The following is a 22,919-nucleotide window of genomic DNA, read 5'->3' as shown; positions in this document are numbered from 1 at the left end:
CATGTAAAAATAAATGCTCTAGCTTATAAGTAAATATTATTTATGATTGTTAGTTATCAATGCGTCATTGTGTATCAATCCTAAAGCCAATTTAAGTACATTTCACTGGTAAATGAAATGCGTAAATTTTACTTAACTTTTCAAAGCTGGTGTTACTAGCTAGGTGTTCCTAGTTTATGTACACCATTTTTATTTTATTTTTTTGGTAGATTTTGTTTGGCAACTTCTTGTTTTGTGAAGTCTGACGTTATCTGAAGCATATGAAAAAATCCATTCGATTTGTAAGTAAAAGTTACTGTATTAACTGAAATGTTTAAGTTCAATTGACTCACTCACTGTAATCAATATTATGTTATGAAGTTATGTAGATTTCACTTACAATTATATACTAAATCAATAGTAAATCTTACTAATCATTTTCTTCAGTGTAGACAGAGACATAATATTTGAAGTTAAGCTTAAACACAAAATACAACAACCTGACAAGTTACTGTAGTGACTATAACAGTGCGAAAACAGATAAATAAATTGTATTTGTTTTGACACTGTAAGATTTGTGTATGTTTAAATTGATGTTGAGTTTGACATCATGTGCAAACCAATAAGAGAATGTTCATTACAACCTCCACCAACATACTGAACCAACATATGAAATGAGCATGAGGCCTCTCTCAACCCCAGAGCATGTTATTATTATAATATTTGCACACCATCAAGACGTGACAGGTGATATATACAGCAGCACAGCTGTTGTTTGTCTGCTCTGTCTGGAAGCACTGACTTATCATGTAAAGGATGGACTGTAGTCAGAGTAGACGACATACTGAATTTAATGCAAATGAAAGCCACAATGCAAAAGAATACAATGTTCAAAATGTCATACTGTTATGTTCCTGCGTGAGTGTTTAACCAACAAAACTTTGAAAATACAGTGGCAAGAAAAAATGTGTGTACCCTTTGGAATTACCTGCATTTGTGTATACATTTGTCTTAAAATCTGGTTTGATCTTCATCTAAGTTACAATAATGAACAAACACAATCTGTTTTAACTGATAACACACAAATTATTGTATTGTACTTGTACATATTGAATACATCATTCAAACATTCACAGTGTAGGTTGGAAAAAGTATGTGAAACCCTAGGCTAATGATGTCAACAAAAGCTAATTAGAGTCAGAAGTTGGCAAACCTGGTATTCAGATAATGAAATGAGATTGGAGGTGTGGGTTAGAGCTACTTTGACTTATAAAAAGCTTTGCTATTCACAAGAAGCATCTGCTGACGTGGACCATGCCTCGTAAAAAATAGATCTCAGAAGACCTACAATAAAGAATTGTTGCTTTGCAAAATGCTGGAAAGGGTTACAAAGTTATCTCGAAGAGCTTAGATTTTCATCTATCTCAGATATTCAGTTAGACAAACTGTCTATAAATGGAGATGATTTAGTACTGAAAGTACTCTCACTAGAAGTGGCCGTCCAGCCAAGATGACTCAAAGGGCCCGCTGCAGAATGCTCAATGAGGTAAAAAAGAACCCTAGAGTGACAGCTAAAGACTTGAAGGAATGATTGGAACTAGTTAACATCTCTGTTCATGAGTCTACTGTACAGAAAACATTAAACAGGTATGGTGTTCATGGCAGGACACACCGCTGCTTTCCAACAAAAACTTTGCTGCGCACCTAAAGTTTTCCAAAGACCACCATGGCACTCCACAGTGCTACCAGGAAAATGTTTTGTGGACTAATGAAACTAAGGTTGAATTGTTTGGGAAGAACAAGCAGCACTACATATGGCGTAAAAAGGGCATGGCATACCAAAATGAAAACATCATCCCAACGGTGAAGTATGGTGGAGGGAACATCTTGATTTGGGGCTGCTTTGCTGCTTCGGGGCCTGGACCGCTTGCCATCATCGAGGGAAAAATGAATTCCCAAGTTTATCAAGATATCTTACAGGATAATGTCAGGGTGGTTGTGTACCAGCTGAAGCTCAGTAGAAGTTGGGTGATGCAGCGGGACAATGACACTAAACATCGAAGTAAATCCACTACAGAATGACTTCAAAAAAAGAAAATTCACCTTTTTGAGTGGCCCAGTCAGAGCCCAGACCTTAACCCAATAGAGATGCTGTGGAATGACCTCAAGAGAGCCGTTCACACCAGACATCCTAAGAATATTTTGGACTCAAGATGGCGCCGAGTATGGCTGCTGCGTTGCGAGCTCCAACACAACATAGCAATGGTTTGTTTGTTTTGTTTACAATTCTTATGTTTTTTGTCTTGGATGTTGTCTGCCTTATTGTCTACGACAGACAAACACTTTTGGACATTGGCTCAGCGATCTCACACCGTAAACCGGACTTCACATTCCTCAATGCCGACCCGCTGTTTACAAACACGCAAGCGGAGCCCTTTGTCTGGGCAGCACGGCCGCGGAAACGCAGGAGGAAAAGGGGAAACAGAGCCGGCGTTCTCATCAGAGTAAGACGCCGCGCAAATCAACCCCCGCTACCCACTATTCTACTGGCAAATGTTCAGTCTCTGGATAACAAGCTCTGCGAGCTGAAAGCGCGGATCTCTTTCCAACGAGAGACGAGGGACTGCTGCGTTATCTGCCTTACGGAAACTTGGATGTCTGCGGAGATTCCAGACTCAGCCATTGAACCCGCGGGGTTCTCCATGCTCCGAGCGGACAGAGCGAAAGACCTCTCAGGTAAAACTAGAGGAGGTGGTGTATGTTTTATGATCAACAAATCCTGGTGTGATCAGAGGAACGTACATTCCATCAAGTCTTTCTGTTCTCCTGATCTGGAATTTCTTATGCTTCTGTGTCGACCATTCTGGCTACCGAGGGAATTCACAGCGGTCATTATCACTGCTGTGTACATTCCCCCACAAGCCGACACAGACCGGGCACTCAAGGAACTGTATGGGAGTATAAGTGAGCAGGAAACCGCGCACCCTGAGGCCGCGTTCATTGTGACCGGGGACTTTAATAAAGCCAGTTTAAAATCAGTCGCACCAAAATACCACCAGCACATTAGTTTCAACACACGAGGGGACCGGGTTTTGGACCATTGCTACTCTCCCTTCCGGGATGGCTACAAATCCCTCCCCCACCCACCATTTGGCAAATCGGACCACTCTTCCATTCTGCTTCTGCCCGCTTACAGGCAGAAACTGAAACAGGAAGCACCCACCCTCAGAACGATCCAGTGCTGGTCGGACCAATCAGACTCCACGCTACAAGACTGTTTTGATCGCACGGACTGGGAGATGTTCCGGTCCGCCTCTGATGACGACATCGAGCTTTACGCTGATAGCGTAATGTGTTTCATCAGAACGTGTGTAGAGGAAGTGATTCCGACCAGAACTGTGCGAATCTATCCGAATCAGAAGCCGTGGATCAACAGCGATGTTCGCGCGGCACTTAATGTGCGGACCTCCGCTTTTAATTCCGGGAACGCGGAGGAGCATAAACAAGCCAGTTATGCCCTCCGAAAAACTATCAAAACAGCAAAACGCCAGTACAGGAGTAAGATTGAAGGACAGTTTAACACCACCAACTCTAGAAGCATGTGGCAGGGAATTAACATCATCACGGACTTTAAAGGGAATAAAAACTCCGCCATGAACACCGCTGCCTCTCTACCGGATGAGCTAAATACTTTTTATGCTCGTTTCGAGGGAAATAACACCGCCCTCGCGGAGAGAGCTCTCACGGCCGAAGCTACAGAGGTTAGTTCACTCTCCGTCTCTGTAGCGGATGTAACCCGATCCTTCCGACGGGTGAATATCCACAAAGCCGCGGGTCCAGACGGCATTCCGGGCCGCGTCATCAGAGCGTGCGCGAACCAGCTGGCTGGTGTTTTTACGGACATTTTCAACCTTTCCCTCTCTTTGTCTGTAGTCCCCACATGCTTTAAAACATCCACCATTGTGCCTGTTCCAAAACAATCGAACATAACTTGTTTAAATGACTGGCGTCCTGTTGCTCTGACCCCCATCATCAGCAAATGTTTTGAGAGACTAATCAGAGATTACATCTGCTCTGTATTACCACTCAATCTTGACCCGCTGCAGTTTGCTTACCGCAACAACCGCTCCACTGATGATGCCATTGCATCTACAATACACACTGCTCTCTCCCACCTGGAAAAAAAGAACACTTATGTGAGAATGCTGTTTGTAGACTACAGCTCAGCATTCAACACCATAGTGCCCTCCAAGCTAGATGAGAAACTCCGGGCTCTGGGCTTAAACAGCTCGCTGTGCAGCTGGATCCTGGACTTCCTGTCAAGCAGACGCCAGGTGGTTAGAATAGGCAGCAACATCTCCTCATCACTGACCCTCAACACTGGAGCCCCGCAGGGCTGTGTTCTCAGCCCACTACTGTATTCCCTGTACACACATGACTGTGTGGCAACACATAACTCCAATGCCATCATTAAGTTTGCTGATGACACGACGGTGGTAGGTCTGATCACTGACAATGATGAAACAGCCTACAGAGAGGAGGTGCACACTCTGACACACTGGTGTCAGGAGCACAACCTCTCCCTCAACGTCAGTAAGACAAAGGAGCTTGTGATGGACTTCAGAAGAAAAGACAGAGAACACAGTCCCATCACCATCAATGGAGCACCAGTGGAGAGAGTCAGCAGCTTCAAGTTCCTGGGTGTCCACATCACTGAGGAACTCACATGGTCCGTCCACACTGAAGTCGTTGTGAAGAAGGCTCATCAGCGCCTTTTCTTCCTGAGACGGCTGAGGAAGTTTGGAATGAACCGCCACATCCTCACACGGTTCTACACCTGCACTGTGGAGAGCATCCTGACTGGCTGTATCTCCGCCTGGTACGGCAATAGCACCGCCCACAACCGCAAAGCACTGCAAAGGGTGGTGTGAACTGCCAGACACATCATCGGAGGTGAGCTTCCCTCCCTCCAGGAAATATACACAAGGCGTTGTGTGAAAAAAGCTCGGAGGATCATCAGAGACTCCAGCCACCCGAGCCATGGGCTGTTCTCACTGCTACCATCAGGTAGGCGGTATCGCAGCATCAGGACCCGCACCAGCCGACTCCATGATAGCTTCTTCCCCCAAGCAATCAGACTTCTGAACTCTTGATCTCTCATGATCAATATACATCAGCACTGCACTTTATTACCCTTACTCTTATATCTCACACCGGACTGTCATAAATTATATTATTATTATTATATTATGTCTCTCTTAACAACTGACTATCAACCGACAGCCTGAATGTCAATACAGTACAATACTGTACATTCTATATATATACTTTTTTCATATATATTTTAATTTTTATTGAATAATGTGTATCTATATAGTATCTATATAGTAAAAAACAAAACAAAAAAAAACAAAAAAAAAAACAAAAACAGCATATTGTATACTGTACAGTGTATGTTATTATTTGTATATTGTTGAGTGTAATTATGTGTATAACAGATGTTTAAATTGTGTTGTGTTAATTTGATGTTATTGTAAATTGGTATATGTCTCATCACTGTCACGACTGCTATGTTGATCGGAACTGCACCCAAGAATTTCACACACCATTGCACTTGTGTATATGGCTGTGTGACAATAAAGTGATTTGATTTGATTTGATTTGATTTGAATATGGCTGAGCTGAAGCAGTTCTGTAAGGAAGAATGGTCCAAAATTTCTTCTGAATGTTGTGCAGGTCTAATCCCCAGCTACCGGAAACACTTGGTTGAGGTTATTGCTGCCAAAGGAGGATTGGCCAGTTATTAAATCCAAGTGTTCACTTACTTTTTCCACATCACTGTGAATATTTAATGGGATGTGTTCAATAAAGACATGAATGATTTTAATTGTTTGTGTGTTGCATAATGTGTTTGTTTAAACTTGTGACATGGATGAAGATGAGATCACATTTTATGACCAATTAATGCAGAAAACAAGCTAATTCCAAAGGGGTCACATACTTTATCTTGCCACTGTGCATCATGTCAATAAACAGTTAAGACAGTATTACATCATACTGTAATTTTGATTGTCACAATGCTATCGTACCTGTGTGTCGAGTGTTTTAAAGATCACGCGACACAAAGATCGTTCAGTCAACAGCACACATGAAACTTGTTAAATTTCAGTAAAATTGCTGGATTGCCTTTTCTGGTAAATGTACACATCTACTATTCACACAAGGCTTTCCTGTTTATTAGTTTTGCTACCATTCACACATCAAAACCAAAATGCCATTTAACTCTGTGATGTCATTGCCAGAAAGGCTTTTGGTTCTGTGTACACCTCGTTCCCAAAGGAGGCTCGTTATTTTATCATAAGTAACCTGTAAGCTGTTGACAAAACAAAAAAGAAATGAAGAGAAGTGCTTTAGTTTTTACTATTTGACAACATTATTTTGACTCCCAAGTCACAGGCAATAAATGGCGTGGAGTAATTGAATTTTGTGACTGGCTCAAAGCAGACTTCTGATGTCTGCACGTCTGTACTATTTTCAATATTTTGTTGGCTGACAAATCCTGCAACACTCAACTCACAGGTACAACAGTATTACAACATATTGTACTATTTTCAGTGTTTTGTTGGCTGTATGATTGAACACTAAACACACAGTTATGAAAATATTACACACATATTTGTTTACATCAAATTAAATATGTCTTGTATGACTGGAGTCTATTTCTGGGCTGGTCTTCATAAATAATAGCAAAGTCTTTTCCAACAGAAAGGACTCTTCATTCGCATGAGTAGTTCACTCCTTCCACTGCTTCCTTCACTGTTCCCCCCGCCCTGCACACACACACACACACACACACACACACATACACTTTCCCTTCCCCCTTCATCAGGCAGGAACACCGGGATTGTTTTACTGCCTTTAATGGCTGTATTGTTTGGGAGAGTAAAGCTGTTCTCGACTCTCCCAGCTGCCCACTGATTCAAACCCTAAAAACAGCCATCACACCAACCAATCATGGCTGTTTTGTTTTGTTGATGAATACGGGGGAAGGGAAGCACATCTCAGACCACCTGGCCAGTCATTTGGAGCTGGATAATAAGTGGATTGTGGCCCAGTGTGGACACATACTAACAGCATTATTAAAAACATGCTGCATGTTTATTCAGATTAACACTGAAACAATCAGCAACTAAATCACTGTGAATACAGAATTGTTTATTGTATAATAAAGTTTTATTTTAAGAATTTGCTAAAAAAATACATAAGTTTGCATGATTAAACACATTTGTACATCCCCAGTGGACAACAAAGGTCTGGACCACATATATATATATATATATATATATATAAGCCCCTTTCACACAGAGATCCCAGTATTAATCCTGGGAAAAGTCGTTCCGGCAACTGTTCTGGGATTGCGAAATGTATTCATTCACAATGTAAGAGGTTTTCTGTAATTTGTGCTCGCATTCACACACGTCCCGGGACAATCGTAAAGAACAAAGCGACATCACGATGTGACATCTAATGTAATGCGTCCTGAGTTTACTGTTAACTGCGTCTTTTCTCTCGAGAAGGCCGCTCTTTCATCATCTTGTAAACAAATAAACTGCGTATAGTTAATTTAATTGTCTACGTGGATGGCGAGTATCTCCCTTGTCCCTGTATGAGATTTTCATGATAGCCCTCTTTTTATAAATAGTTCATAAGAACATTTTTGTTTTGTTTGATGTTCATTGTTTTTGTGTTATTGGCTGCTGTCTACCAACTGAAATGCCTCCCAAGAACAATAAAGACTGAAAGTGAAAGAAACCATCAAAAAACTAACTAAACATAAAACAAACAAAATTAAGATGCATTGCAATATTATTAATATTAAATAATAGAAAAATGATGGTTAAAAAACGAATAATTTTTAATGATACTGTCCTGCAATGGTTAAGTTGTACATTCTATTCAGTAATTGCGTTTGTAATTTAGTTTGATTCTTAAACGGGCGTATCTTCCTAAAAATAAAGAAAACTCACTACACTGTCAAGGTAAAACTATACTTTTTTTCTTCAGATTAGCATTTATTACAATCAAAAATGATTATTCATTTGCCGTTTATTTGTTGGTGTTTTTATTTTTTATTTTTTGGACTAGCTCTGCCATTTTTTTTCTGTGTGCCTTAATCACTTTTTAAACTTTAAAAATAAAAAATGTCAGTAATTTACACATAGTATGCTAACTGTTGCACTGCAATTTAGTATAAGAAGCATTGAGGCAAATGTCAACTTTTCGATCATGATTTCTACAAGCTGTACAATTTAAAATAAAAACCATTTTTGGAGAAGAACAGAAATGTATCATTTGGAACCTAATGTGTTGGAAATTAGCAAAAAATAAATGTTCTGTATTGTTACGTTCTTGTCCTTTGTAGGGTTAAGAAAATAAATGTCTGGCCTGTCATAAGGTTGCAAGCGCTGTGGCGAGCTAGTCACCTAAAAAGCTATATTGAGTCATTTCAAAACTGGTAAAAGTGTATCTGGTTGTGTTTATGTAAGGTGGTCTTTAGCCTACCTACCGTATTTTCACTTACATTTAGCTTCGCAAATGATGTTCACAGAGGTTGTAGGGGAGAGCAGGGCACAAACTAACACTTTTTGGTTTGTGTAAATAATACACTTGGGGTTCAAATGATTTGTCTTTTTTCACATTAATTTTACACAAGTCTGGTACAAATATGTGGTCTTGTTTTATGAATACAGCATGTACTTTTTTCGCCATCTACCGGGAAAAAAGTGAAATGAAGAATGAAATGCCTATGGGGCACGTTGTAACATGACCATATTGCAGTGTAAAATCCCCCTCTAACAACTGTATCTAATCTAATTAAAATAACTAGAACATAAACTAAAATATTATGTCAATAAAAGTCATTTATTAACTTTGTCATGTATAATATAGCAGTAATTTTGACACTTGACAATGAATACACAACAAAGCCACATCTCTCCCCTATTTCAGGTTTTGATTTTTCCCTGCATGAGACAGCACTTTTTTCCATCACAATTTACAAACTGGGTAACCATAATTATTATTTTTAAATACCCAAAATATTCCTACATTGCAGACTTCAACCGCACCATACTGTAACGCGGCAGGCGAGGATGGAGGATCTAAGTGCAGCTTTTAATGGAAACAAAAGACGAACAATGTAACTGAAAACAAAACACAGAACATGAACATACATGTGAAGACTGACAAAGGAAACAGGGAAAACAAGGGCTTAAATACACAGGGGCAAACAAGGGAAGGAGGAACCCCTGTAGAAACAATCAGGGGAAAACCAATCATAAAATGAAACTACAAAGGACTACAAACTAACAGGAAACAGGAACTAAACAAGAATTTCAACATAAAAGTCAATGCAAAAAACAATATGTGACATATATTATGGGGAAATAAAGCTCTGACATTCGGTGTGCTGCGCTATGAATAACAAAATGCATTTATCTTATCATGTCAGGTTGGTAAAGCTGTAAATGTTGCTGTTTTTTTATAATTAATATTTATTAATTATTGTTTAACTAATATTTACAATGGAAATGTTAATTTCTTTTTATATATATATATATATATATAAAAAAAAATGCCAATGGTTTATGACAGCCGTGTTTTTTACACCGTGAAACTGTTGAATTTCTATTCTGCACACAAACTTTCTCCTTCACATGATAAATACGTCATCACTATGACACACCCTTCACTGTATCAGCTCTGCTTTTGTTCACACAGACACGTCCCAGGATTGACCCTGGCAATGTTACTAGGGTCTGATTTTCGGGCATTCCGGCACCGGCTTGTGTTCACACAGTAGGCTCCCCGGCATTGATCCCGCCGATATCCCGGGATCAGAGCCCAGTGTGAATGAGGTTTTATATATATATATATATATATATATATATATATATATATATATATATATATATATATATATATATACAGTACTGTGCAAAAGTTTTAGGCACTTGTCAAAAATGTTGCATAATGAGGATGTCTTCAAAAATAATGACATAAATAGTGTTCATTTGTCACTTCATGTCATACAAAGTCCAGTAAACATAAAAAAGTTAAATCAATATTCGGTGTGACCACCTTTGCCTTTAAAACAGCACCAATTCTCCTAGGTACACCTGGACACAGTTTTTCTTGGTTGTTGGCAGATAGGATGTTCCAAGCTTCTTGGAGAATTCGCCACAGTTCTTCTATCTATTTAGACTGTCTCAGTTGCTTCTGTCTCTTTATGTAATCTCAGACTAACTCGATGTTCAGTGGGGGGCTCTGTGGGGGCCATGATATCTGTTGCAGGGCTCCCTGTTCTTCTATTCTAATCTTTTCTATTTGTAAAAGTAATGTTTTGGAGTCTAAAATGAGTTTCCCTATCTGTCACTCACTCGACGTTGGTGTCGATGTAGTGACACTAGGGGACCAACGTCTCGTTCCCTCCATCAGGGAACGGAGGTTCCACCAGTAACCATGACGTTCCCTATCTGTCACTCACTCGACGTTGGTGTCGATGTAGTGACACTAGGGGTCACTCTTGGGAGCCCGAGACACCTCTGGTCTTTGATAAAAGGCCAATGAAAATTGGCGAGTGGTATTTGCATGCCACTCCCCCGAACATACTGGTATAAAAGGAGCTGGTATGCAACCACTCATTCAGATTTTCTCTTCGGAGCCGAACGGTCATGCTCACTGAGCTGAGTACTACTGTTCATTCACCTCTGCTGGATCTGACGGTGCATTTCAGCGGCTTCTCCCTCCTCTGCACTGGTGCACTGCAGAGAATGCCCCTGGGCGCTTTGGCAGAAAAACTAGAGAGTATATTTTCTGAAAGAGCATTGTTCCCCTCTAAAAGAGTATATATTTCTCTAAAAGAGCGCACACACAGAACGTCTTTTTAAAGACGCGTCTTTTTAAAGATGCTTTTCCGATTGTGTGTTATTCCTGGTTGTGCTCGTTATCTCTCGCCTTCTAACGGTCACGATCACTGTCTTTCGTGTCTGGGCACTGCTTACGCAGAGACAGCGTTCGTGGATGGTCATGTTCTCATTGCGAGAATATGTCCATGGCAACGTTGCGGTCGCGGCTCGCCTTCGTAAGAAAGCGAGCCACCCCAGAGGCTCCCGCTTCGGTCCTTTTACCCACGGGTTTGAGGCCAGCGTGGCTAGCACTGGGGCGATTTGGGGACCCCAATGGGACCACCTCCGCCGGGTATCCCCCCGCGGACCTCCCATTCCCCAGCACGCTTGTCTGCCCCGATCGGGCTTCCGGGTGAGTCCGCCGGCTCGTCTCACGGCGAGTTCAACCTCTCATTCGGAGCCCGCGAAAGTGATGAGCTCTCGAGCGCAGCATCGGAGAGCGGGCTCATCCAGTCAGAAGCCTCAGCTGGGCTCCTCCCTTCGGGGTCGATCGCCCAGTCACAGGCTGACGTGGAGATGATGACACGCTTTCCCGGGCAGCTGCGAGCGTCGGTTAGAGTGGATTTCACCGCTCTTCCCTGAACCCTCACGGCTCGGTGATTGGTTCCTGGGCACGCGGTGCCGCTCAAAGCCACGCCCCGCCCCGTTCCTTTCTTCCCGGAAGTGCATGAAGAGCTGACAAGGCTCGCGGGAGGCACTTTTTACTGCCCGGTCCCGATCTTTTTAGTTTCCCCGCTCTCACTACCCTCGATGGTGGGGCGGCCAAGGGTTATTCGGCAATCCCCGGTGGATAAAGGCGCTCGCGGTGCACCTATGCCCGCAGAGCGCCGCCACCTGGCGCGAGTGCCCAAAGCCCCCGTCCAAGGCCTGTAGGTTTACGTCGTCTCTGACGGCCAAGGCCTACGGTGCCGCTGGACAAGTGAGCCTGCTTGCACAGACCCTGTGCAAGGTCAGGGCGGATGAGGAGAAGGTCATCCTGGTAAGCACCCTACTGGCCCGCCCAGACGTGGTGCTCGGACCTCACACTCCTCGCGACAGCTCCCCCCGGGCAAATTCCCCTGAGGTAGGACCTTCTTTCTCAGGGAAGGGGCACCATCCGGCACCTGCGCCCAGACCTCTGGAATCTCCATGTCTGGCCCCTGGACGGGACGCAGAAGACCTAAGCTGTCTCCCACCTGTGATGGTAGACACGTTCACTCAGGCTAGGGCTCCCTCTATGAGGCGCCTGTATGCCTTTAAGTGGTGTCTGTTCGCTAAGTGGTGTTCTTCCCGTCGGGAAGACCCCCAGAGATGCGCAGTCAGATCAGTGCTTTCCTTCCTGCAAGAGAGGTTGGAAGGGAGGCTGTCCCCTTCCACCTTGAAGGTGTACGTTGCTGCCATAGCAGCACACCACGACGCAGTCGACGGTAAGCCCTTAGGGAAGCATGATCTGATCATCAGGTTCCTAAGAGGCGCCAGGAGGCTGAATCCCTCCAGGCCGTGCCTCGTTCCCTCATCGGACCTCTGTAGTTTTTCAGGGTCTACAGAGAGCCCCCTTTGAGCTTTGCAGTCAGCCGAGCTTAAGGCACTCTCCTTGAAGACTGCCCTCCTGACTGCGCTCACTTCCATCAGGAGGGTAGGTGACCTGCAAGCGTTCTCTGTCAGTGAAACGTGCCTGGAGTTCGGTCTGGGCTATTCTCACGTGATCCTGAGACCCCGACCGGGCTATGTGCCCAAGGTTCCCACCACTCCTTTTAGGGACCAGGTGGTGAACCTGCAAGCGCTGCCCCAGGAGGAGCCAGACCCAGCCCTGTCGTTGCTGTGTCCGGTGCGCGCTTTACACGTCTATTTGGATCGCACGCAGAGCTTTAGAGTCTCTGAGCAGCTCTTTGTCTGCTTTGGTGCACAGCGGAAAGGAAGCGCTGTCTCCAAGCAGAGGATCACCCACTGGCTCATTGATGCCATAACTATGGCATATCTCACCCAAAACATGCTGCCCCCGGTAGGGCTACGAGCCCATTCTACCCGTGGTGTAGCGGCTTCTTGGGCTCTGGCCAGAGGTGCCTCTCTAACAGACATTTGCAGAGCAGCGGGCTGGGCAACACCCAACACCTTTGCAAGGTTCTACAACCTCCGGGTGGAACCGGTTTCATCCCAGGTAGTGGCACGCAACACAAGCGGATAAGCCCGGGATAGGTGTATCGCTTGCACATAGCGCCTTCCACCTCCTTTTGAGCTGAAGACGTGCGCTGTTAATTCCCAGTAGTGTTCACAAAAGTTGTTCCCTGGTTGACTTCCTCCGAGCCCTGTGGCAGTCGAGTTTTCGGAGAGACTCGTTGCCGGCCCAGTACACGCGCTAACTAAGAGCCCGGTTCTGGGGTAGGTGCTCTGCATGTGGCGGTTCCCCATGCGATCTATATCTTCCGCTAATTCATTTCCCTGCTGGCAAACTGCGTCTTACTTGGGCAGAGCCCTTCTGCCCCAGTCTCCATGTTGTAGTAACTCCTCCCCCATTGGGCAGGATCTACCTTGAAGGCTCTCCACATGGTTGGAAAGACCATGTGATGTATTCTTCCACTTAAATATCCCCCCCTCTCTTGGGGCGAGGTGTGGTCTCCACAGTGTCCTCCCCTTGGGAGGGCACCCCCCGACTAGACCTGGCGGCCCAGTCGGATAATCCCCCTTCTCTTTTAGGGAGTGGAAAAAGAGAAGGGGAAAGAGGCCACGACTGGGTTAAGCCTGTCTCTATCTCTGGGTAGTCGACTTGTCCCCAAAAAGGGCCGTTCGACACTCATAACTGTGTTGGGGGAGGTTACGTGTCGACCTGGTGTGCTGGCTATGAGGCACACAGCAAGTCTGCCCACCACACACCGCCAGTTCACGTAACACAGTTCAGCCTTGTGGCGTTTTATATAGGGACCCCTATTGTCACTACATCGACACCAACGTCGAGTGAGTGACAGATAGGGAACGTCATGGTTACTGGTGTAACCTCCGTTCCCTGATGGAGGGAACGAGACGTTGGTCCCTCCTGCCACAACGCTGAACTACCTGCTGAAATGGCCGGACCTTATATCGGCTCCTCAGCGTAAAACCTGAATGAGTGGTTGCATACCAGCTCCTTTTATACCCGTATGTTCGGGGGAGTGGCATGCAAATACCACTCGCCAATTTTCATTGGCCTTTTATCAAAGACCAGAGGTGTCTCGGGCTCCCAAGAGTGACCCCTAGTGTCACTACATCGACACCAACATCGAGTGAGTGACAGATAGGGAACGTCATGGTTACTGGTGTAACCTCCGTTCCCTGATGGAGGGAATGAGACGTTGGTCCCCTAGTGTCACTATATCGACACCAACGTCTCGTTCCCTCCATCAGGGAACGGAGGTTACACCAGTAACCATGACGTTTTCCTATTGACACACTAAAGCTGAAGATATAAATAACCATCTTAAGACAAATGCTTTTGTGAAACATCTTATGTGACTTTTGCACAGTACTGTATATATATATATATATATATATATATATATATATATATATATATATATATATATATATATATATATATATATATATATACACTGGCAGACAAAAGTTTGGAATAATGTGCAGATTTTGCTGTTTCAGAAGGTAATTGGCACTTTAATTCACCAAAGTGGCGTTCAACTGATCACAATGTATAGTCAGGACATTACTGATGTAAAAAACAGCACCATCACTATTTGAAAAAAGTCATTTTTGATCAAATCTAGACAGCAGCCATCACTCCAACACCTTATCCTTGAGTAATCATGCTAAATTGATCATTTGGTACCAGAAAATCACTTGCCATTATATCAAACACAGTTGAAAGTTATTTGGTTCATTAAATGAAGCTTAACATCGTGTTTGTGTTTGTTTTTGAGTTGCCACAGTATGCAATAGACTGGCATGTCTTAAGGTCAATATTAGGTCAAAAATGGCAAAAAAGAAACAGCTTTCTCTAGAAACTCGTCAGTCAATCGTTGTTTTGAGGAATGAAGGCTATACAATGCTTGAAATGGCCAAAAAACTGCAGATTTCATACAAAGGTGTACACTACAGTCTTCAAAGACAAAGGACAACTGGCTCTAACAAGGACAGAAAGAGATGTGGAAGACCAGATGTACAACTAAACAAGAGGATAAGTACATCAGAGTCTCTAGTTTGAGAAATAGACACCTCACATGTCCTCAGCTGACAGCTTCATTGAATTCTACCCGCTCAACACCAGTTTCATGTACAACAGTAAAGAGAAGACTCAGGGGTGCAGGCCTTATGGGAAGAATTGCAAAGAAAAAGCCACTTTTGAAACAGAAAAACAAAAAGAAAAGGTTAGAGTGGGCAAAGAAACAGACATTGGACAACAGATAATTGGAAAAGAGTGTTATGGATCTTAACCCCATTGAGCTTTTGTGGGATCATCTAGACTGTAAGGTGCGTGAGAAGTGCCCGACAAGACAGTCACATCTATGGCAAGTGCTACAGGAAGTGTGGGGTGAAATGTCACCTGAGTATCTGGACACACTGACAGCTAGAATAACAAGGATCTGCAAAGCTGTCATTGCTGCACGTGGAGGATTTTTTTGATGAGAACTCTTTGAAGAAGTTTAAGAAGTTCTGAAACATTTTTTTCAAATTGTAATGGTAATTTTTCTCGTTATTAATGTATATATATATATATATATAAATAATCGCTATAGTATTTTAAACATAAATATTTTTTTCATATACCAAAACCTGAGTGTTAGAACTTTTAAATTTTATAAAGTTTGTCAAGATTAAATACATTTTGATGGTTAAAGCATGCTGTAAATGTAAACAAGTTTTTAAAAAAATGTATTGCTTTAACATTTTGATCACAGAACAATTATCAAGAAACTATTGAAACTTAAGTGATACTTTCAAATGATATATAGTTTGTCAAGATGAAATGAGAATTTGATGATAAAAGCATAAAGTACATGTAAACAAATAAATAAAAAAATTCACTATAGTGTTAATCATGAAACAATTTTCAAATATCAAGTTTGTGAATGCTGTATCCTCCTGAGACTTGAGCATGACTGCTGTGTGCATTTTCCATTTTCCTATTTGAGTAGCACCTAATAAACAAGCCAAAAAAAACAAAAAAAAAACAAATCAAAAAATAAATTCTAGAGCAAATACTTTCCCTATAAATTGATGTACACATACAGTATGTGGACAGTGGGACTAAGTTGTGAAATTGTAAATAATACCAAGCTATAGAAAGTCAGATTTAGATAATCAAATAGTTTATTATGTTTCCAGGAGTGTTGGTTATTTATGTTTTTGAGACATTACCATTAGGGACAGGGGAGCACACAAGAAGAACGGTCCTTATTTTGAGTGGAAGCTCTTGCTGTTTGTTTCCAGGCATCTGAGGAATATATTTGATTACTGTAGTCTGTAACCAAAGATTTCTTTTTACTTTTGTAACAGCACAAAATCATCATGTGCATCTAAATTAGGCTCTTAAGGTTAATGTTAATGTAAACAAAGTGAATGTTAAATCAGAGGGCATTCACACTTCCAGTGATTTGCAGTGACAAAGTGACCAGAAGCCATTTACTGTACATTCAATAAGAGTTGCCAATTTCTAGCGACAAGAGCATCAGTGACATTGTCCAGCAATGCAACAAAGTTAGGACATCCAGTAGGAACTCCTAATAGTAACCTGTGTGTGAATGGGATATCAGTGCTTACATTCAGCCTGTATGCACATGACCCTGATACAGTCTGACTGAAAAAAAATGTAAACTACGCTAAGGCCTCCTAATGAAATTGTGTCAAACTGAATTTTGAAGATGAGCTCTGTGCCCGTGTTTTTGCCCACTGATAAGTCAGCATTGGGGTGCTGTGCCACAAACACAGCCGCAGTCCAAATGGCATTATTAATGGCTCCCACACACCAACAACATGGCAAGTGTTAATTGAATTGCACAGTGGTTACACTTGCAGAGAGCTGAGTATGGAGGGATGCCTTCTGATGTCATGTTGTAACTGCATCATTTAATTTCCAAAAGCTCATTACCCTGTTGTTTCTTTAATACCTAATGACACATTTATATTGATCTGCTGTGCTATGAGTTTTCAATACTGTAATAATAACTAGGGATGCTATAAAATTAAATTATTGATTGGCACGTTATTTTATCAATATATTTTTGAGGCATTGATATATTAAAATTAGCTAACATTTAAATTAGAAACCTAATTTGGGTGCTTTCCAATCCACTCAGTTGGTCTCTGTTTAACAGTCAGGCGTAATAGTGTTGGGAGACCACAAGAGGGTGATATACCATTTACTGAAGCCAGTTGCATCACAATCACACACACACACACAGAACTGATGTTGTGCAGCAATGAACAAAGTGACATTGATGAGTTTACAGGTTAGTGTATGAAACTGGTGTAACTGCACAAACTGAATGATTAGAAATGGCAACAGTTATTATGCAATTTTCCCATATGTAGCCTTGAACAGGTTTTTCATTCAAGCTGTCAAACCCCAAAATGACATACTTGTAACTGAAAATACATATTGTCATCACACTTTACCAGTTGTGTGAAAAAGGCATCGATCCCAAGCCTAATAACAACTGATGCTGCTTGGTGGCACTTTGCACTCATACAGTACACTTTGGTGTCCCATTATTTTTTTAAGCTTTAGAGGCACTACTCCCATGTTTTTTGATGTGAGAACTATTGGACTATGAACTATTGCAGCTGTCATTAAAATACTAAATACCAAGATATGATCAAATTCATGTTAATGTTTCAATTCAAATTTGTACTCAAATTGTTATGATAGTATAATTTGTAATGAAAATGTTGTCTCAAATTAGTAAAATACAAAGTTTCACAAGTGGTCTGTAACATTTAGACCCCACTGTACATGTGTTCCTACTGTTTAAGAGACTGAATCATTGAGCGTTTACATGCACAAATTATGCTTACAAACCGACAATGCGTGTGGTCATGCAAACACAACGGGGACCCACTTTATATTAGGTGTCATTAACTACTATGTACTTAAGCATGTAATACAATGTACTTATTATGTACATACGTGTTGTTGCATTGTATTTACATTTAAAGTACCTGCTTTAGTTACACTGTAAATCAAAATCACAAATCAGGAGTTTTATTTATTTAGAAATGTTCAGTATTTTGGTAACAAACATACAAAAATGGCAAAATTCAAATAAAATGAATAGACAATAAAACAGCTCATATAATATTTAGATTCACAATCAACATTTCCCGAAGTTTAAGCGCATTCTTTCATTGACCATTTGTTGAAAAACATAGTCATTGAGATTAATGTCACTGTAGTATTATCCCTCTATCTATAAGCATTCACATGTGTTGGTGTAATAACCTCTTAGGCCCCCTGTTGAAAATAGTGGGTATATGTACTGGATTTTAAATGCTCGCAGCGCTCACCATGTGGTGTTAGCTGATACTGCACCACTGGTGATATGGGAGACAAAAGATAATGTTAATGTCAATATTATCATCAGCTTCTCTAGCTTATTTGCAACACTGCTATAAATGGCTTTTTTAAATATAGGCATTTCTGTAATTATGCAAAATTATTTATATTTAGAGAGTTTTATCCAATGAAATTTTATTACAGTCCTTTTTATTTGTATGGTGCTTTTCACAATACACATCGTTTCAGAGCAGTTTTACTGAAGGTCATGCGTTAATGTCTTAATGCCCTCAGTGAACAGCTCTATAGAAAACAAACCTTAGTGTCTTTAAGCCCTCAGTAAGCAAACCAATGGTGACTGTGGGAAAGCATACAACTCCATAAGATGTTAGTTAGTTAGTTAGTTAGTTAGTTAGTTAGTTAGATGTTAGAGAGAAGGGGGGAAAACATGAGCCCATCTTCCTCTAGCTTTAGGATAAATGTACATATGCCAATATTATTTACCTATATAGTATTTGTAATACAAGTTATGTATTCATTGAATAGATTAAGTTAGTGGTTCTAAAAGTGTGGAGGTACTGCAAGGGGGGTGCAGAAGACTCCCACGTTCTCATCAGTGTTGCTAGATTTTGGGCAAGTTTTGATTGAATTGTGTGGGGGGAAATGTGCTTGGGTGGGTGGACAAAATTTGGGCTGGTTTGGAATGATTTGGGTGTGTTTTAAAAATGTATTTATTCCCATTCAGAGGAGTTAAGAGTTGCAACACCCACTAGTATGTTCTAAAAGAGTGCACCATCTGCAGGTGTTCCACATTGATTTTAGCAATTTTAACGTTGACAAAGTGGTAATAATGTAAGAAAAACATAGGTAAATGACTGTGAACCTCAAGTCGTGATTAATGCCAGGACTTATCTGTGGCATTTTCTCATGCACATTTGACGCTCTTGAGAGTTGCAACCCAATGGAGAAATTATTATTATTTATCCCATGATCAGGCCATTGATCCCTTTTGGCTAGAAGTTTAATGATGCTGGATATTTTGAGATTTTAGCACATGGTGATCATATTGCTCACTCTTCCCATATCTGATAATCATGTGGAGAAAGCATTTTCACGAGTGACACTTGAATTTGCCACTGTTCTAGTCTCACGGATGTGCGCACAGGCCTGAACACGGAATGGATGGTCATCAGCTGTGTTCCGTCCTCCCTGACAGCCTGTTCTGTGTATTAGCCAATATTTGAAGGCCCCCTCATGTAGGCTATTAGATTTATATATTATAAGATAAATCTATTATAAGATATGTCCTTAAAACTTGTGATTTCAGAAACTGTATATTCTTCATAAAAAGCAAGATGCTGAAGATGAGTTATTACATTTTTAGCATTTTCAGTAAGTCGAATTATAATAATTATATAAAAATTATAATAATCTATCATATTTTAAATAATTTAAGGATCCTGAGGCCCCCCTGGAAGTATGCTGAGGCCCTAATGGGTCCCGACACTCTGGTTGAGAACCACTGATTTAGCGGAACATGCTGTCTGATGTGCAGGTTAATCACTTAATTGGTGCAGGTTCTGTTTTAATGAATCAGTCGAACTGATTTTTACATTTTACACTTAGGCTATATTTTTTTCGTCATTTAACATTTTCTGGGGGAAAAAACATTTAACTCCTCCTTGGCAGTTTGTCCAATTCACACAAAATGTTATATACAATACATAAAACTTTGCATGTATCATCTACAGACCATCCTGACAAAAAGTTATCAAAAGAATTTTGATTTATCAAAGTGCTTTAGAGTTACAAGCCAATAAAATTTTCACTTTTCGACCTACAGTATATCTTTTAAATGCAAAGTTCTAACTTAAGGAAACTTGGTTAACTTTGACATGAAGATATTTTGTTGATGGGGGTGCTAAAAATTAAAACCACTATTACTCTTCCAGCATGTCATCATGGAAGTTCAAACTTTGCATGTGTCAAATTGTTCAGAAGATACAGACTGATAAAAAAAATGTATTGGCTTATATTTTCTAAATGAACTGACAAATAAAAATTTTTTTTATAACTTTTCAGCATGAGGGTCTCTAGACGATACATGCAAAGTTCAGTGCGAATCAGGCTAACAGTCTAGGAGGATTATGAAAAAGTATGTTCTTTGAATAATTGCCGCTTCTGGATATATTTTAAATTAAGTTCCATTTCCCACTTTCTCTGTTAATTGTGGCAGGCAAATAGCACTAAGTTTTGTGAATAAAACACAATCTATGATAGCTCTGCTATACCAGTGCATATAGTGAATACTTAACTGGATTGCAACTATTTCGTGAATACGCCCCCTACAACTTCTGTAGATTCTGGAGGATTCTTAGAATTTATGGTACATTTCTATGTCTTTAAGCGATCTTGAAGCAGGTGCAGGGACTTATGGTAATTCACTGCAGCTTTATTCTGAATAAAGCAACTCAAGGTTACAGCTCTCTCACTCACAGAGAAAGTGCTGCTGTGAAGCAATTACTGAAATCACAGCCCTGACAGAGCAACACATTTCCTCTGTACTGTTGTCATGGGAACAGTCCAGCAGCTGCCCCACCTCCTCACATTAGCTATTTCACAATGGAGATAAGTGAGTGTGTGAGTGAGTGAGAGGGATTTTAAAGCTCAACTCTTGTCTTGTTTTCTTTTTTCTCTCTCTTTTTGTCTTGTAATCTGCTATACATACTTCCTGTCAAAGCAGGAAATGGTGGGGAACAGAAAAGGAAAAATGTTGAACAATCTTTTCCATACAACAGTACATAGTGACCATGTTTGTCAAGCTACCGAAAGGACAAAAAAAAACACCATAAAAGTGTCATAAAAGTAAAAGTTAGAACTGTGTCAAGGTAAAAGAACTGCAAAGGACCCTTTTCACATATCTGGGTTTGGAATGCGTTAGTAAACGATAAACTTGTATTGCGGTGAATGGGAGACCAGAAAAAATATAATTTTTGCTTACCCGTTTGCTCCAGGAGCAAAAGAAGAAAAAAAGAGTGGTGGATTACAGCAGTCAGAAAAGAGAAAGATGCCAAAATTTCTATCACTCCCTCAGCAGCTGTATTAGAAACCTCACTGGAGCTGTGGTAACTTGTTTTTTAAAACCTCTATTCCGGGGTAAAATAATACAAAGTATAATGTTTTAAATTTAAACTATAGGCTAGAATGAAAAAATTGCAAATATAAAAAAGTTAGCTAGATTTACACTGCTAAATAATGCGGAAACATGTCATCACAGTCTATGAAAAGGGTCCATCTCGAAATGTCTGTGTTCTGTTTTATTCATTGCACATATCAGATTTGGCACGTAACTACGTAATTTCCATTGGTTACGAATACTATGTTACTGCAGTGACAGTTTGTAATGTACTTAGCAATGACAGGCAGATGAAGACGATGATGAAGTGAAGAACCCAAGTGCAGTTTATTTACAATGTGAAATCCAAAACCAAACAAACATAAATGACTTCCAAAAACGTGAATCCAAAACATAAATGACTTGACTAGACTTGACTTGACTAGACAACGTTACACCAACAATACTTGACACCAGACAATGGCAAACATGAGGGCTTGCTCATGACAATGACATCCAATCACAAGACCAAACTAATAACAAGATAATCAAACAATGAACCAATGAAAACAAGACACATGGACAGGGGAAACACATGACAGGATCACATAAGGGAACAGGAAATCACATGACATGAACACATGACTATAAAACAGGAACTAAACTATTAACATAAAAGACATGAAATCAAAACATGAACAAAAACACATTTAAACGTGACATATCCCCCCCACAAGAGGCGGCTCCCTACGCCCAAACACAAACAAACAATAGTGTTCAATAGGGAGCTGGGGGGGGGGGGTGGGTTCTTGAAGCAAGGCCTGGCGCAACAAGGCATGGAGCATGGCCTGGTGAAACAGGGCGTGGAGCATGGTCTGGCGAAACAGAGAATGGAGCAGGAGACCAGGGAGGAGCCAGTGGAAGGTGGAGCCATGAGAGGCTTGAGGGGCAGAGCCATGGAAGGTGGAGTTGTGAGCGGTTCGAGGGGCAAAACTGGAGACTTTGGAGCCCGGAGAGTAGCCAAAGGCTCGAAGGGCCAGGGTAGAGCCGGAGGCTTGGAGGACCAAGGCAGCGCCAGAGGTTCGGAGGACCAAGGCGGAGCTGGAGGATCGGAGAGTCAAGGCGGAGCCAGGTGACTGACAGACTAAGGAGGAGCTGGAGGGATGAGGAACCCCGGTGAAGTAGATAGGCTGGAGGATCGCAGTGGAGCCGAGGTAACATAGAGCCGAGGTGATGTCGAGGGATCGAAGGGCCAAGGCGGAGTCCAGGGCTCGGAGGGTCTAGGCGGAGTCGGAGGGCTGGAAGTTCTCCATGTCTGAGATGTCACAGGGTGTCGATGGTTGAGCTGGTGACTTGGGGGGAACCGGCTGATCAGGAGAACTCAGGGTGGGCACAAGGG

General features: G+C 41.5%; 1 protein-coding gene across 2 annotated transcripts in view; it reads left to right on the top strand.

The window, feature by feature from the left end:
- The window catches only part of LOC127435326 (PHD finger protein 21B-like), a 111,842-nt gene that overhangs the window by 54,961 nt on the left and 33,962 nt on the right, over nt 1–22,919 (top strand). The gene's annotated exons all lie outside the window — the stretch shown is intronic.

The sequence above is a fragment of the Myxocyprinus asiaticus genome, chromosome 45 (assembly GCF_019703515.2).
Source record: "Myxocyprinus asiaticus isolate MX2 ecotype Aquarium Trade chromosome 45, UBuf_Myxa_2, whole genome shotgun sequence".
Classification (NCBI taxonomy): domain Eukaryota; kingdom Metazoa; phylum Chordata; class Actinopteri; order Cypriniformes; family Catostomidae; genus Myxocyprinus; species Myxocyprinus asiaticus.
This window is presented reverse-complemented; position numbering and strand designations above follow the sequence as displayed.